Source organism: Agelaius phoeniceus, chromosome 37, assembly GCF_051311805.1.
Source record: "Agelaius phoeniceus isolate bAgePho1 chromosome 37, bAgePho1.hap1, whole genome shotgun sequence".
Taxonomy (NCBI): Eukaryota; Metazoa; Chordata; class Aves; order Passeriformes; family Icteridae; genus Agelaius; species Agelaius phoeniceus.
Window position 1 is genome coordinate 2,256,928 of NC_135302.1, and position 15,019 is coordinate 2,271,946.

At 50.2% G+C, this 15,019-nt stretch overlaps 1 long non-coding RNA gene across 1 annotated transcript; it reads left to right on the plus strand.

Moving 5' to 3' along the window:
- Positions 1-9,795: 9,795 nt before the first annotated feature.
- LOC143691936 (uncharacterized) lies at positions 9,796-10,461 on the plus strand. Its single transcript, XR_013179734.1, has 2 exons — positions 9,796-9,862; positions 10,213-10,461. It is a non-coding gene; the product is annotated as an uncharacterized LOC143691936 (long non-coding RNA).
- Positions 10,462-15,019: the final 4,558 nt, after the last annotated feature.

The following is a 15,019-nucleotide window of genomic DNA, read 5'->3' on the forward strand; positions in this document are numbered from 1 at the left end:
CCGAGAATCCTACGGCCAGAAGCCTCTACCTGCCCTCACATTCTTCCCAGTCCTAGTCCGCCATAATGGATCCTGGCGGGACAGAGCTGTCCACACAGCGCAGAACAAGACCAGAAAAGACAGCTGACCGGATGCTGCTAAAGAGACAAGAGAGTCTGATGCCTGTCTGAGCTCCTGAGTCGAAAGTTTTATGGCCTGGCTGCCAGGCCAAGGAATGCAGAGATCGCAGATGCTAACAATGATGCCAGGGTTACTGACAGGCCCCTCCAAGGCCTAAGGTAAAAGCCATGACACATCCAAACACACATAACACACAAAAGACAAGTGACACGATACACACCGGGACTGCTCTGCCCTGCGCACCTCAGCACTGGGACCCAAAGTCAGGCTTTGCTTTTATGGGGCCTAAAGGGCCGCTCCATGGACACGCCCATCTCCAAAGGAGACTCAAAAACCCCTCCCAGTAATTCCCAAACCAGCCCCCCGCTTTCATCCCCCCTGTGGGTTGTAGCCCTCTACTTATCTCTCGGACATCTGGGGATGCCGGTCCGTGTCAGGTGTGAAGGAAGGCCGCCTCAACGTCTGGGAAGTTCCTGCTGGCACTGTTGTTCAACAGCTTCCTGTTGTTTCTCAGTCAGCTACATGAAAGAAATGCAAATATCAATGCATGATCTCTGCAGCACACTGGCCAAAACCCAACAACTCTGCCACTCACCGTGCTCCTAAGAATGCCCGGCTCCTGGGGCCGCACCCTTCAGCCGCGCTCCGAGGCTGATGAAAAAACAGGAACAGATGCTTAGAGTGGCACTGGAAAGTGAGACTGGAGCAATAACAACTGCTTCTGTACCCTACTCAATGCTCACCTTGCCCACCTCATCTTGACTGTTGATATCCAGCTTTACCTCCTAAAAAGAAAAAGAACAGTGCTGTAACAGATTCACACTTGACACTCCCCCTGCAGAGACAAACGGTGCCTGACCTGCTTGGGGGAACCTCCTCACCCGGGATGGGTGGATGGATTTCGCCCTGGATTTTATCCTTCTGCATCTGAAAGAAAGTGAGGACAAAAGTCAAAGGCCTGCAGGATAACTTCACAGCTCCAAACATCTCGTGTCTATCTAGGAATATCATCTAGAGTCTGGCAACACCCCACAAACTGCAAGTCCCTGGGACTTGTCCTCTTGCAGCGGGCTATGTGGCAGGGCAGGGCAGGGCAGCTCCGGCACGAATATGTGCGGACACCCGTGACACGGAACGTGACAAACAGGGGGACGACAAACACAACACATCATGCTTGTGGTGAGGGCCTCGAGGGCAAAAGGCGAAAGGGACCCCAAAGACACACTAGGTAACGCGGTAGGCCGGACAACACGACGTGGACCGGAACTGTTCTGCGCTGCCCGCCTGAAAGCTGCCGTCACAAGTAGAGCCTCTCCCTTTAGCTGTCCTAAGGGGCCCCTTGGAGAAGATTGCTTTTCCCTCTGCTAATTTTTAAATCTGTCCCAGGAACTCCCGACCTGCTGCTCTCCCATCGTCCCAACTCCAGGCCGTGGCCCCGACTTATCTTTTGGATGATCGGTGATGTGGGTCCACATTGCGCCTGAAATGAGCCTGCCTCGGAGGGCCCCGTGATGGCCTGTTAGCCTCTCGGTCAGCTACAATAAAGAAAAACAAAACCAAAGTATGAGTACAGAGTTGTGTGGGCCAAATCCCAGCGAGTCGGCTTCTTGCCCTCTCCTGAGTGTGCCTGGCTCCTTCAGGCTCCAGCTTCATCCTGATTCCAAGGCTGTGGCCATTATTGTGAGTGGCACCTGGGTTAAAGAAAGGCAAAGTTAAATGGCATTCCTGTGAGTGCAGTGGGTGACCTTGTGTGCTGTAAGATGTGTGAATGCCTCTGCTCGGCTTCTAAAAGGCCTTGGGTGGGGGGCTCAAATAAACACCCTTACTCACCCTGCTGCCTTCAAAACCACCCCCCCAACAATAACTCCTAACTGGATACCCGCTCACCCTCCCTCTCCTAGTCACAACCCTCAACTCACCTGAAGCCTCAATCTCAAACATCATCTTGGACGCTGGGCAGATCCCTCTTGTGACACAATGAATCTGCTGAAAAAAGTGTTGTAATTGACACAACCTGGAGCCTCTGGAAGCTGCAATCCTCCTAAAAAAAACACAAAACAAAATAAGAACAAAACCAGAAATTACAAATGCGCTTTACCATCCCTGAACACAAAACCCAAAACTGTGAGCTTAAATACTCCCTGTATTCCAGGCTGTTTTCTTCACAGTATCTTCAAAGCCTCTGTTGCTTTAGATGCCCAGAAACACCTGCTGAAAACAAGCTGAGAGAAGCTGAAAAAGTCTCTTACCTAAAATGAGAGGAGAGCTCTGATCCCAGCACATCCCAGAGGAGGAATGAAGGCCCTAAGCAAAGGCTGGGGTTAATATACCCCTGATGGTGCCCGCCTCTCGTTCCCATGGCACCCGGGAAAAGGGAGGGGGCGGATCCCACCGGGTATAAAAACCCTCAGAGCAGCTGCAGGTGTTTGGCTCCTCTGACTTGCTTTCAAGGGGAGAAAAGGGCTTGTTATAGAGGAAAGCTCTCCAGAAAAATATCAGTGCTTTTTTTTTTTGCAACAACTATTTGGAGCAAAAGGGCAGAAAATTGGTAAGCAATAGAAGTTTCTGTTTAGGCAGCATAACTAGATAAATTGGGTAATTTGCTGTTAACTTTCATAATTATTCCTTAGTGGCTGCTAAGTAGTACTTCATGTGTGACTATGCTGGGTGGGGAAAATTGTCTAAGTCTCCTTGGGACCTCTAATTAGGCCTATCTACATTATAAGTAGAAATAAGACAAATAAAAGCTTCCCAGGCAGTGTAAGGGTTAAGTGCGTGCCAGGCTTACCCTGCTCTGAGGTACTTGGTCCTATGGCACAGAAAGGAGGGCCCTGAAATGTGTTTTTAAAATGCTGAAAAAAGCAGAGCCTCCTTCCAGTGAACCCCTTAAACAGAGGAAATGGGGCAGTTACCTCTACTGGAACTAATACAATGGCAAATAAATAGCTTCTGCCCTTTAATTTTTTCTCCTTAAGTACTGGGAAAAGAGGGGTTTTCCTCTCCAGTGGAATCCAGAGGTTTTCCCCTCTCTTTAAATCTCTCCAGGGATGAAAAAAGAGGGATTTTTCCCTCAGTTCAAACTCTTAAGATGGAGGGACAGCTGGGCATCTCCCTCAATTTAGGCCTTAGGACAACAAAACGGGGCCGGCTCCCCTTAATTCAAACCCATAAGAAACGTTGTCAAGGCTTTCCCCTTCTACTTAAACTGGGAAATAATTGAAAATGAGGACTCCCTGTTAATTAACACCACGAACATCATAGAAAAGGCAGGGGTTCTTTCACCTGAGACCACTAAAATTGCAGGGGAAGCAGAGTCCCTCCCAGCTGGAACACAAAAAATAAAGGAAAAGGAAGCTTTTTGCCTTTTTTCTAAACCCTTTTTCTCCTAATAACCCCTCTCCTTTCTGGGAGTGCTGTGGAGGGTCTGGGGGCCCTGGGGAGGGACTGACACAGTAAAAGGGGAAAGTTTAAAGCTCTCTCCTGGAACCCCACATGCTGCCTGGCCTGCTCAGATGCTGCCCCTTGGCAAAAGGGCTCTTCCCTTGGCATTTTCTCAAAGTGATGCTCCGTGCCCGGGTGGGTCCGGCTGGTCCCTGGTCCGTGCTGGATGCTCCGACCGAAGTTCCTGGAGGGACCCTTGGGATGCCCCCGTTAGCCCCTCTGGACTAGCGGCTCCCTGTGCGGGTGTGCCTGGGTAACCCTCTGAAAGCAGCTGGTCACAGGGGGGCTGCTAGACCTTGGAGTGGGCTTGAGGTGAAGAAAGGTCCTGTGAGGAGTTCCTTCCCCTACACAGCCCTTCGTCTGCCCCTTAAACCATGGGCTGCCAGACTTTCCTTTCTAAGGAAATTAACCGTCTTTCCTCTCTGTGTGCCCCGGACCGCGGCTGCCGACGCCGAGAACTCTCGCCGCCCTTGGAGGGCCACGTGCCTCCTGCGAACGGACGTCGATGCGCAGCGGGGGTGAGTTTGGCTTTACGGGGAAGAGGGCCGGCGCGGGATTTCTCTGGGAGCGAAGCTGCCCCCGCCGAGAACTCGGGCTGCCCTGGCAGTGCCGAGCGCCTCCTGCAAACTGGCGTCGGGAGACGCGGGGGGTGAGTTTTTCTGTGCGGAAGTTCTCCCAGGCCATAGCTGAGAGCATCTAACCCTAACCACAACAACTTAGCTGGGTCTAAAACTTACAACCTTCGGACTGGCGGCGTGGGACCCAACCCGCTGTGCCATTGCTGGCCCCTTGCTCAAGCATTCCCCTGCGGTCCTAAAACTCTGCCTTTTCAGAAGGTGTTTCCTCTGACCCTGAGCGTAATCTTCAAAATATGCTAGAGACTCATAAAATGGCTTTGAAAAAGCCCCAACAGTACCCTAAGTAGTCCCAGAAAAGTCCCTTCCAAAATCCCCTAAATACCTTTAAAAGTCCTGGAAAAAAAGCCTCACAAAGACATGCTCAGTCTCCGAACTCTACCTCTTGTTGTCTAGCCCACAGATGTAGTCCCTACCTTTTTGCAGTGGGTCTGTTGTCCTCTGAGGGTTCTGTCATTGTCCTGGTGTGTGAGGGTTGCTGTCTGGTCTCGCTGTTAGGGTTGCTGTGTTGTGCTGCTGTTGGGGGAAAAGGCTGTTTTTAGGGGGGCTGCTTAGGCTGAGGTTAGGGCTGGGGTGAGGGGTGGTACCGCTGTACCCTGTACCCCTGATCTCCACTGGACTGTCCAGCCCCTAAGCCCTCTCCCTTTACCCCTCAACCGGTCCCTCTGCCCCCCAGCCCTCAGCTCCTGTGTGTTACCCTTGACCCCTCTCCTTTGCCCCTCAGCCCCCAGCTTCTCTGCGTCACCCTACAGCTGCCCCTGCCACCCTCAGCATCTCTGTGTGTCACCCGCTGTCCCCTCTCCCTGTTCCTCCCTCAGCTCCCAGCCTCTGTCACCCTCAAGCCCCCACAGTGCCCCTCGAGCTGCCCCTCAGCCTCCATGTGTTGTGCCATGAAAAACCTTAAAAAAACCTAAAAATTCCCTGAAAACCCCCTAATCTTCAAAATGTCCTAAAAACCCCATGAAAACCTAAAAATAGCCTCAGAATGCTGTTAGAATACACTGGAAATACCCTACTTTTAAAAAACCCCTAAAAATCCCCAAAGAACCTTTAGAAATCCTGAAATATACCCTAAATAGTCCAAAAAGAGCTCTAAAAATACCCCAAAAATCCTTGAAATGCCCTGATAAGACCCTAAAAAAGCCTAAAAATTCCCTCAAAAACCCTAAAAATACCCTAGCCCTAAAAAGTCCTCCACATACCCTCAATAGTCCTAAAAAACCCCCAAGAACACCCAATTCCGCCCCCCCAAACAATTCTTAAAAGTACTAAGAAAACCCTTAAAATACCCTAACAAAATCTTTTAAAAGCCCTGAAAAAGCCCTAAAAGTATCCTAAATGTTCCCAGAAAATTCCTGGAAAACTCCTCCAAAAAAGCCCTAAAATATCCTTTTAAAGCTGTGAGAAAAACCCTAAAAAAACCCCTAAAAAACTGCTCAGCCCCCAACTCCTACCTGTCACTCTCTAGACCACAAACATCATTGCTACCTTTTTATTAGGGTTGCTGCCTGCAGCTGCTGGGAGAGTTCTGGGGCTGTCCCAGCATTGGGGTTACTGCCTTGTGCTGCTGTTGGGGAAAACTGGGGTCCTAGGGGTGCTCTTTAGGGTGACCTTGGGGTTGGGTTGAGGGCTGCTGCACCTGTACCCTAACCCTACCTGGTACCCCGTGTCCTTTGTACCCCTAACCCTCGGTGTGAGCTCTCCGTCTGTCAAGCCTCCCCCTCCTTGCCCCTCAGCCCGCAATGTCTGCGTGCCACCCCGAGACCTCTGACATTGTCCCTTGGCCCCCTGGCCTCCACCGTGCACTCTCCACCTGGTTAGGGGTGGTGTGACCGCTGGTTCACCTGTCACCCTCAAGCAGCCCCCACTTTGCCCCTCAAGGCATTTGCTCCCCCTCACCCTTTTCTTGTCACCCTCAAGTTCCCCACTCCCAGCCTCTCAGCATCTCTGTGCCACCCTGGAGCCCCCCATTTGCTCCTAACGCCCCCTTCTGCCTCTCAGCTCCCCCCATCCTCTGTGTCACTCTCCAGCCCCCTCCCCTCAGCCCGCAGCCCCCTGTGACACCCTGCAGCCCACAGACGTTGTCCCTGCCTGTCTCGCCTGGGTGTTGTCCTGCTGCGAGAGCCGCGCCGTCCTCCGAGGGTTCGGGCTCCTGCATGCTGCTGCAGGGGACTCACGGGTGGGTGGTGGGTGAAGTAAGGGATGGAGCGGGAAGTGTGGTGGGACGGGATAAGTGCAGAGTGTGAGGGATGGAGCAAGAGCGGGCTGGAAAATGGAGTAGGGTTAGGGGCGGAGAAGGGGACGCAGCAGCAGGGGGCTGAGGTGAGGAGGTGAGTGTTAGGAGGAAGCGTAACTCCAAGACCGAGTCTGAAGCAACGAGAACTCTGAGTGACCTGGGAGTGCCGAACGTCTTTGGCAAACTGATGTAAGGAAACTGGGGTGATGAGTTTAGTTTCCCTTGGAAAAGGGATGGCGTCTGTGTCCGTGGGCCTGCACCCTGCCCAGGACCTTTGATCTCGAGTGGGCTGCCACCTCCTAAAATTCCAAACATCGCAGGTGAGACAGGGGGTTGCAAATTTTACTCGGGGTAGAAACCAATTTTGGATTTAGCTGAAGTCTGCTGGTGAAACTTGTGTAGTCTGTTAATCGGTGTGCTTACAAAAAGGCCTGCAGAGAGAAAAAAAGGAAGTTCGAGGATTCTGTGGGGAAAAAGAGAATCTGGGTTACGACCGAGTGCACGGCCTCGTCCCTGTGTGAGTAAAAGTTTGAGGTTTTGCCGGCAGCGTCGCCGAGTGCTATGGGGTCCCCTGGTCGATAGGGCAACTTGGGAGGGTTTGCTTCGGGCTTTGCTTGTGAAAGGTGTGAGAAAAGCAAGCAGCTCTGAAGCAGATGAGCCCCCGCTTGCCTGTTGAAGTGTTGCATAAATCAAAGATAAACCTCAAGGTCCCTTCCCACCCAAACGGTTCCGTGATTCTTTGCCCTGGAAGCAAGGGTGCACCTGTCACCGCATTTCTCTTCACAGAGAAAAGCAAGGCACAGTTCTCCCCAAGAATATGTCTGGGATTCACATCCTCTGAACCTCAGAGGAAGTAAAATCAATTCTTAGCTCATTTGCTGTGCCTGTGTTTGTGCCGAAGTAGAATGCAGCGTGGAGATTGTTTACCCAAAGTGAGGGTGTTTTGTTTCCTTGGCCTGTCAGGGCCAAGCGTGTGTACGTGTCGGGACTGTTGGGTGACGGTCGTGAGTTGTGTGCGGGGTTGAGTACTTGGCAGATTGGGTTTAGATGTAATGTAATATAGTATAATAAAGCAATTAATTAGCCTTCTGATAAGGCAGAATGCAGATTGGAAACATTTGCACATATGATATTAAAGGACATGTGAACCACCTTTCTGTGAGACAAAGACACGAGACTTGGCCCATCCCTAACTTAGGACACAGCTAAAAAATAATAGATAAAATAATTTTTAACCTATTTTTGAAGAACTCTCTAAAACTAATGGCAGATGATATAGCTATTTTATCTGGCGAGCTTCCGTGCAAAATTCCCTGCTGATGCTGGCTCAGACGGATGGAGATTTGGGAGGAGGGGGAGGAACCAAGTGCCACGGGGCTTTATTGGATGAGCCTTGAAAGATTTCTGCAAGCTTCTATTGCAAGGTTGATGAACCTTGTGTTTGTTAACTTCAGTTTTGCTCAGTGTTTTAACCCTGCTTTATCTCCTGTGGTCCAGATGACACATTCACACATCTTTAGAAAATTCAGTGGGATGCTCTTCAAACAACATGTGACTTTGCACCAGTGAGGGCAGAAACTTGATGGTTTTACCTCAATCTATAGTTTTTCAATATTGCTAGAGAAAGTGCTTTTCTGTGAAATGTCTGCTTTGGTTAGATCATGCAAATTGAGTGCTGGCTGGTACTGCCATAAGATGAAGAGTAAGAATAACTCAGGAATGTTTCATCATTTGTCTCTGCACTGGTCAGAAATGGTAATTGGAGCTCAACTCTGTAGAAATTTAGCAAAAGAAGTTGGACACTCAGAGGATAAAAATAGAAAAAAATGCATTGGAAGCATTTTTCCTGCTAGTGAGTGAGTTTTTACCTGTAGGAGCATCGGGGGGGTAGCACGGTCGGGACGGACGGGGACGAGAAGTCGTATTGCTATAAGCTGGGTGATATGGGGTGACCTTCAAATGAGGGCTGTCTGCTCCTAGGAAATGAAAGAAGTAACAGGTATCCATAGTTAATGAGCCTAGGATTTCTAGCTCTTGAAGGTCAGATTTATCAGCTTTAGAATTATCAATGTAAGTTTGGTGTTTCTGGCTGGGAGTTGGAGATATGTGATGATCATGATATGGCCAATATTTATCGGGAGTAACATTATCAAGACCCTTTGGGAAAGGTACTCCGACTAGACAGCTTGAAAAAGGTTTGTCAGGGCTTGTGTCAGATAGACGGATGGTATCGGAGCCTGCAGACCTGGCTAAAGCGACCCGGACATTCGTCTTTGGTTGATTGACAGGTAAAGCTTCTGTTTGTGCTGCCTGTGCGACTGCTTGCGCTGCTTGAGCTGTAAGAGCCCTTTCAATTTTTTCTCCTAGAGTTTTTCCAAGTTCATTTGCCTGGATAATTGCCACTTGCTGTGGACTCCCAATTTGGTTACAGGCATCCATCATTTCAGGCACTGTGGGTTTTTCTTTTCCTAGGGCTTTGATAACTCTTTTACATTCTGCATTGGCATTATTTTCAATAATGTCCCGTATCATTATTGGGCGAGCTGTATCATTGCCGCATTGTCTTTCTGCTCCTTGCGTTACTGGGCCCACAAATGTGGTAAATGGTTCAGACGAGTCTTGCCTAATCAGATTATAGGCTTTTTCAAAACTTCCTGCGGGCTGAATTTGCAAAAAGGCTCTGCGAGCCATCTTTTTAATGTCATCTAACGCTGTTTTGGGTAAATTCACTCGATTATCATTCTGATCATCAGGAGGGTCACCAGTCAGCTTAGACGTGACAAGGGTACCAAGGTCTGCATCGTGTACTGTGTCTATAAGTGGCTAGTACCCCTGTAAGCAGTCTTTTCCATTTGAGTTCCCATAGCGTATATTGTGAGTCTGTGAGAATTATACTAGCAAGATTTTTACAGTCATTTGGTGTGAGTGTTTGTCCTTCCAGGACTGTCCTTTTCAGCAGTTGCTTAAAATATGGGGAGCAGATACCCCCGTGCCTTATGGCTTTTTGCAATTCTCTTTTCGCCCTCGGGCGATCCCGGCTGCAGACCCCGCCTTTGGAGGACCCAGACCCCAAGCTGTGCTGAGCCCCTCGGGCGATTCCCCCTGCAGACCCCGCCTTTGGAGCATCCAGACCCTGAGCTGTGCCGAGCCCCTCGGGCGATCCCGGCTGCAGACCCCGCCTTTGGAGGACCCAGACCCTGAGCTGTGCCGATCCCCTCGGGTGATTCCCCCTGCAGACCCCGCCTTTGGAGCATCCAGACCCTGAGCTGTGCCGAGCCCCTCGGGTGATTCCCCCTGCAGACCCCGCCTTTGGAGCATCCAGACCCTGAGCTGTGCCGAGTTCCCCCGTCCTGCCCTGAGCTCCGTTCCCTTGGTAACCACAGCTCCGGCTCTCTAAAGGAATCACCTTATCGAAACACTAAAAGTTCAGGTAAAAGAAAGTCCTCTCCTGATTCTTCCTAAAAATACGGGAGAAAAGTTATAGAAGATAAAAATCCAAAAAGAATGGGATAAAGGGATGTCCTAGGGTGAGTTATGATGCTTGTATCCCCATTCATGTGTTCTGTTAATGTTGGATATTATGTCCTGTACCTTTAAGACCGGCTCTGAAGAGGGAAAGTTTTGTTTTGGTTTTCTTATCAGCCTGGCGGGACACGGAGACTGCAGCTTTTGATTTTGCTGCTTTTGCTTTTTGCTTTTGCTCTCTCGCTCTTGCTTGCTTCGCTTCTGCTTGCTTTTGCTCATTGGCTAGTTTAGCTAAACTGTCCAATTTCTTCCTAGACGGTTTCTCCTTTCCTTTTTCTGATCATTTCGAACCTGCTCCGGACTGGGACCTGAGAAACACCAAGATCCTGCACCTTGTGGCCTGCAGCAGCAGCCCCAGCGCCGGAGGGACTGAGAACAGAGTGACCACCCCCCAAGAGAGACTTTCTGAATTTGTCATCTTTTTCAGAGTGGTGCCATCCGGTATTGTTCCTTTTGTGTGCTGGGGGGTGCTGTGCTTGTTAAATAAACAGGTTCTTTCCACTCCTCTCCGAGGAATCCTGCCCGAACCGGTTGAGGGGAGGGGCTGTGTGGGTTTGCTTACTGGAGGAGCCCTAATTTGGAAATTCTCCTCCAAATTTGCCCTAAACCTCGACAAAATCTTGGTGCCCAACGCTGGCTCGAGAGAGTGAGTGGAAAAACCCTGTTTTGAGGGTATTTTGGTTGCCATTACTCTCTGTTGGTTTGATGCAGTTAATAGCCATGCTTTTTGAATTCATGATTAGTGTTGGGGTGAAGGCTTGCATGTGCTTCTGGTCCCTAGGGTTTTCGAGATTTTAATACCTCTGTGGTCCCTAGGTTTATTTTCCTATCCTGAAATAGTTCTAGTATTGTCCCTCATACGTAGTTTTTACAGCAGAGGGGCAGTGACCAGAATAGCTGTCCTGCTGGGCTTGATGGCAATGATGTGCAAGAAGTTTATAAACATGTTGGGGTCTGCTCCAGGTATGAATGGTTCTTGGCAATGGTTATTCGTCCAGTTTGTTAGAGGAGGAGCAGCAGGGAATGAGGCTTTTCAGCCTTTGCTTTCCTTCTTCTCCTATGAATCGGTTGCATCAGTAGTAAAGGATGTTCAGTTCCCCCTGAATGTTAAAGAAACCATCTTTCTTGTATTCAATCTGGTAACCTTCTTCTATACAGTCTGCTGCTTCTCCAGAATGAGGGCTGAGATTTCTAGACGGGCTGATGAGACCCCTGACTCAGGAGTAGACCCAGGTGTGAAACATCCTGAGTGGTGTGGGAAATGGGAGGAAATGGGCCAAATCCTGAAGGAATTCTCCGACCCTATAGTCTGGGATTTTCCCCATAAACAAATTCAGAACCCAGCTGAGGTGGGGAAATATCTGAAAGAGAAATACCAGGATGAGCCTAAGGAGAGAAAGGTCATTGCAGTGAGCTGGGCCCTGGCATATGCTTATCGCACTCTGTTGGAGACTGTAGGACAGCAGACGGAGGCAGGGGGGCACGGAGATAAATCAGCAGCTGTCCCAGTCACTCAGGCTGCAGCCAACACCACAGGTTCAAAGCCAGCAGCCAAACCAGACAGTGAGCCTGAGCCAGCAGCTAAACCAATGGCTGTTGCTACCAGTACTAGAAGTGGGAAATGCACGGACAAGACCAATCGACCAGTGGATGATGATGATGATGATGATGCAGCAGAAGGAACCTCAATGCCTCCTGACATAAAATCAGGAGTCAAAGCAGCAGGTGCAAGACCAGATGCAAATATTGAATCCTTTTCCCTGAAGGACCTTTGTGGCTTACGGAAGGATTACACCTGATGACCTGATGAATCCATAATTAGTTGGTTAGTCCGTCTCTGGGATGCTGCAGGCGAGGCTAGAATTCTGGATGGCACAGAAGCGAGGCATTTGGGATCCCTGTCACATGATCCTGTCATCGACCAAGGAATGATGAGGGGGGCAAACCCTCAGAGCCTCTGGGCACGGGTCTTGGAAAGTGTAGCACAAAGATACCTGTGTGCAGATCATCTTTATATGCAACAGACACAGTGGAAGACCATAGAGCAAGGGATCCAACGCCTGAGAGAGATGGCAGTGGCAGAGATTATCTTCGCAGATGATGTAACAACTAGGAACCCAGACTTGGTGCCACGCACGTCTGTGATGTGGTGGAAACTTGTGCGACTTGGGCTGCACGAATATGCTTCTGCCCTAGCCATAATGAAGAGGGATGAGAGGGACGAGACTGTGCTGGATATGGCAAGGAAGCTCCGAGCATATGCAGATGCTGTGCGTGGCCCAACACATGCCAGAATTGCAGCGGTAGAAACACGTCTGCAGAACTTAGAGGATAAGATAGAGGAGAATCATAAGAAGCTCAGAGAGGAGATTAAAGAAGACCTTCTCCAAATCTCGGCAGTACAGATCAGAGGTTCTGGTATCCAAGGCAGACGTTCCCTAGATGGCAGAGAAGGTACACCCCACGAACAGAGCTGTGGTTCTACCTGCGTGACTGTGGAGAAAATATGAGGAGGTGGGATGGAAAACCTACTGCTGTTCTGGCACGACGGGTACGTGAATTAAAGGAAGCCGCCAGGAAGAAAGCGGCTCCAGTTGCCCGTAGCCGAACCGCCAGGTATGATGCTGATGATGCCACGTCTGATCCCCTTGAAGGAACATCCAAGACATATGCCCAGGGAAAGAAGGATAACCAGGCTTAGAGGGGCCCTGCCTCTAGCCAGGTAGAGGCCAGGGAAAATCGTGTTTTCTGGTCTGTGTGGATTCGTTGGCCTGGCACATCGGAACCACAAGCGTATAAAGCTTTGGTTGATACTGGCGCGCAATGTACATTAATTCCGTCGAGACATGTGGGGACAGAGTCTGTTTCTATTGCTGGTGTGACAGGGGGATCCCAGGATTTCACTTTGGTGGAGGCTGATGTGAGCCTCACTGGGAATGAGTGGAAGAAACATCCTATTGTGACTGGCCCAGAGGCCCCATGTATTTTGGGCATAGACTACCTTCGAAGTGTGGGTATTTCCAAGACCCAAAAGGACTCAAGTGGGCATTTGGGATAGCTGCTGTAGAGACAGAGGGCATCCAGCAATTGAACATCTTGCCTGGGCTGTCTGAGAATCCATCTGCAGTAAGATGTCTGATGGGAGAAGAGCAACGAGTGCCAATTGCCACCTCCATAGTGCATCGACGACAGTATAGAACCACTTGAGATGCTGTGATCCCCATCCATAAGATGATACGTGAGCTGGAGAGCCAAGGGGTGGTCAGCAAGACCCACTCACCCTTCAACAGCCCCATTTGGCCTGTGCGAAAATCTGAAAGAGAATGGAGATTGACTGTGGACTACCGTGCATTGAATGAGGTGACTCCACCGCTGAGTGCTGCCGTGCCAGACATATTAGAGCTCCAGTACTGGAGACTCCAGTCCAGCTGGAGTCCAAGGCAGCGAGGTGGTATGCCACTATAGACAGTGCCAATGCATTTTTCTCCATTCCTCTGGCAGCAGAATGCAGGCCTGAGTTTGCTTTCACGTGGAGGGGAGTGCAGTATACCTGGAACCGGCTGCCCCAGGGATGGAAGCACAGTCCTACCATCTGCCATGGACTGATCCAGACTGCACTGGAAAGGGGTGAGGCTCCAGAACATCTGCAATATATTGATGACATCATTGTGTGGGGGAACACAGCTGCGGAAGTGTTTGAGAAAGGCAAGGGAATCATCCAAATCCTCCTGGGAGCTGGTTTCGCCATTAAAAAGAGCAAAGTAAAGGGACCAGCTCGTGAGATTCAGTTCCTAGGAGTGAAGTGGCAAGATGGACGGCGTCAGATTCCTACAGACGTCATCAACAAGATCACAGCAATGTCTCCACCCACCAATAAGAAAGAGACACAAGCTTTCCTAGGTGCCATAGGCTTTTGGAAGATGCACATTCCTGAGTATAGTCAGATCGTGAGCCCTCTTTACCTGGTCACCCGCAAGAAGAAGATTTTCCACTGGGGCCCTGAGCAGCAACAGGCCTTTGTCCAGATCAAGCAGGAGATGGCTCATGCAGTAGCTCTTGGCCCAGTCAGGATGAGACCAGATGTGAAGAACGTGCTCTATTCTGCAGCTGGGTACAATGGCTTGTCCTGGAGCCTTTGGCAGAAGGGGCCTGGGGAGACTCGGGGTCGACCACTGGGATTTTGGAGTCGAGGCTACAGAGGCTCTGAGGCCAACTACACTCCCACAGAGAAGGAAATCTTGGCTGCCTATGAAGGAGTCCAAGCTGCCTCAGAGATGATTGGTACAGAAGCACGACTCCTCCTGGCACCCCGACTACCGGTGCTGGGGTGGATGTTCAAAGGCAAGGTTCCTTCCACTCACCATGCCACCGGTGCCACATGGAGCAAGTGGATTGCTCTTATCACTCAGCGCGCCCATATAGGTAAAGTGAATCGCCCTGGGATTTTGGAGGTAATTACAAATTGGCCCAAAGGTGAGAATTTTGGTGTCACAGATGAAGAACAAGAACCAGTGACACGGGCTGAAGAGGCTCCTCCATATAACCAACTGCCTGCAGAGGAAACACGCTCTGCTCCTTTCACTGACGGTTCCTGTCGCATCTTAGGGATAAACCGGAAATGGAAAGCAGCCGTATGGAGCCCCACACGACAGGCTGCACAAGCTACCGAAGGAGAAGGTGGATCGAGTCAACTTGCAGAACTCAAAGCCGTTCAACTGGCCCTGGACATTGCAGAAAGAGAGAAATGGCCAAAGCTCTACCTCTACACTGATTCATGGATGGTAGCCAATGCTCTGTGGGGATGGCTGGAGAGGTGGAAAGAGGCCAACTGACAGCGTAGAGGAAAACCAATTTGGGCTGCTGATGAGTGGAAAGATATTGCTACCAGGGTAGGGAGGCTACCTGTGAAAGTCCGCCATGTAGATGCCCATGTCCCCAAGAGTAGAGCCAATGAGGAGCACCAAAACAATGAGCAGGTAGACCAGGCAGCAAAGATAGGGGTGTCAAAGATAGACCTAGATCGGGAACACAAGGGAGAGTTATTCCTAGCTCAATGGGTCCA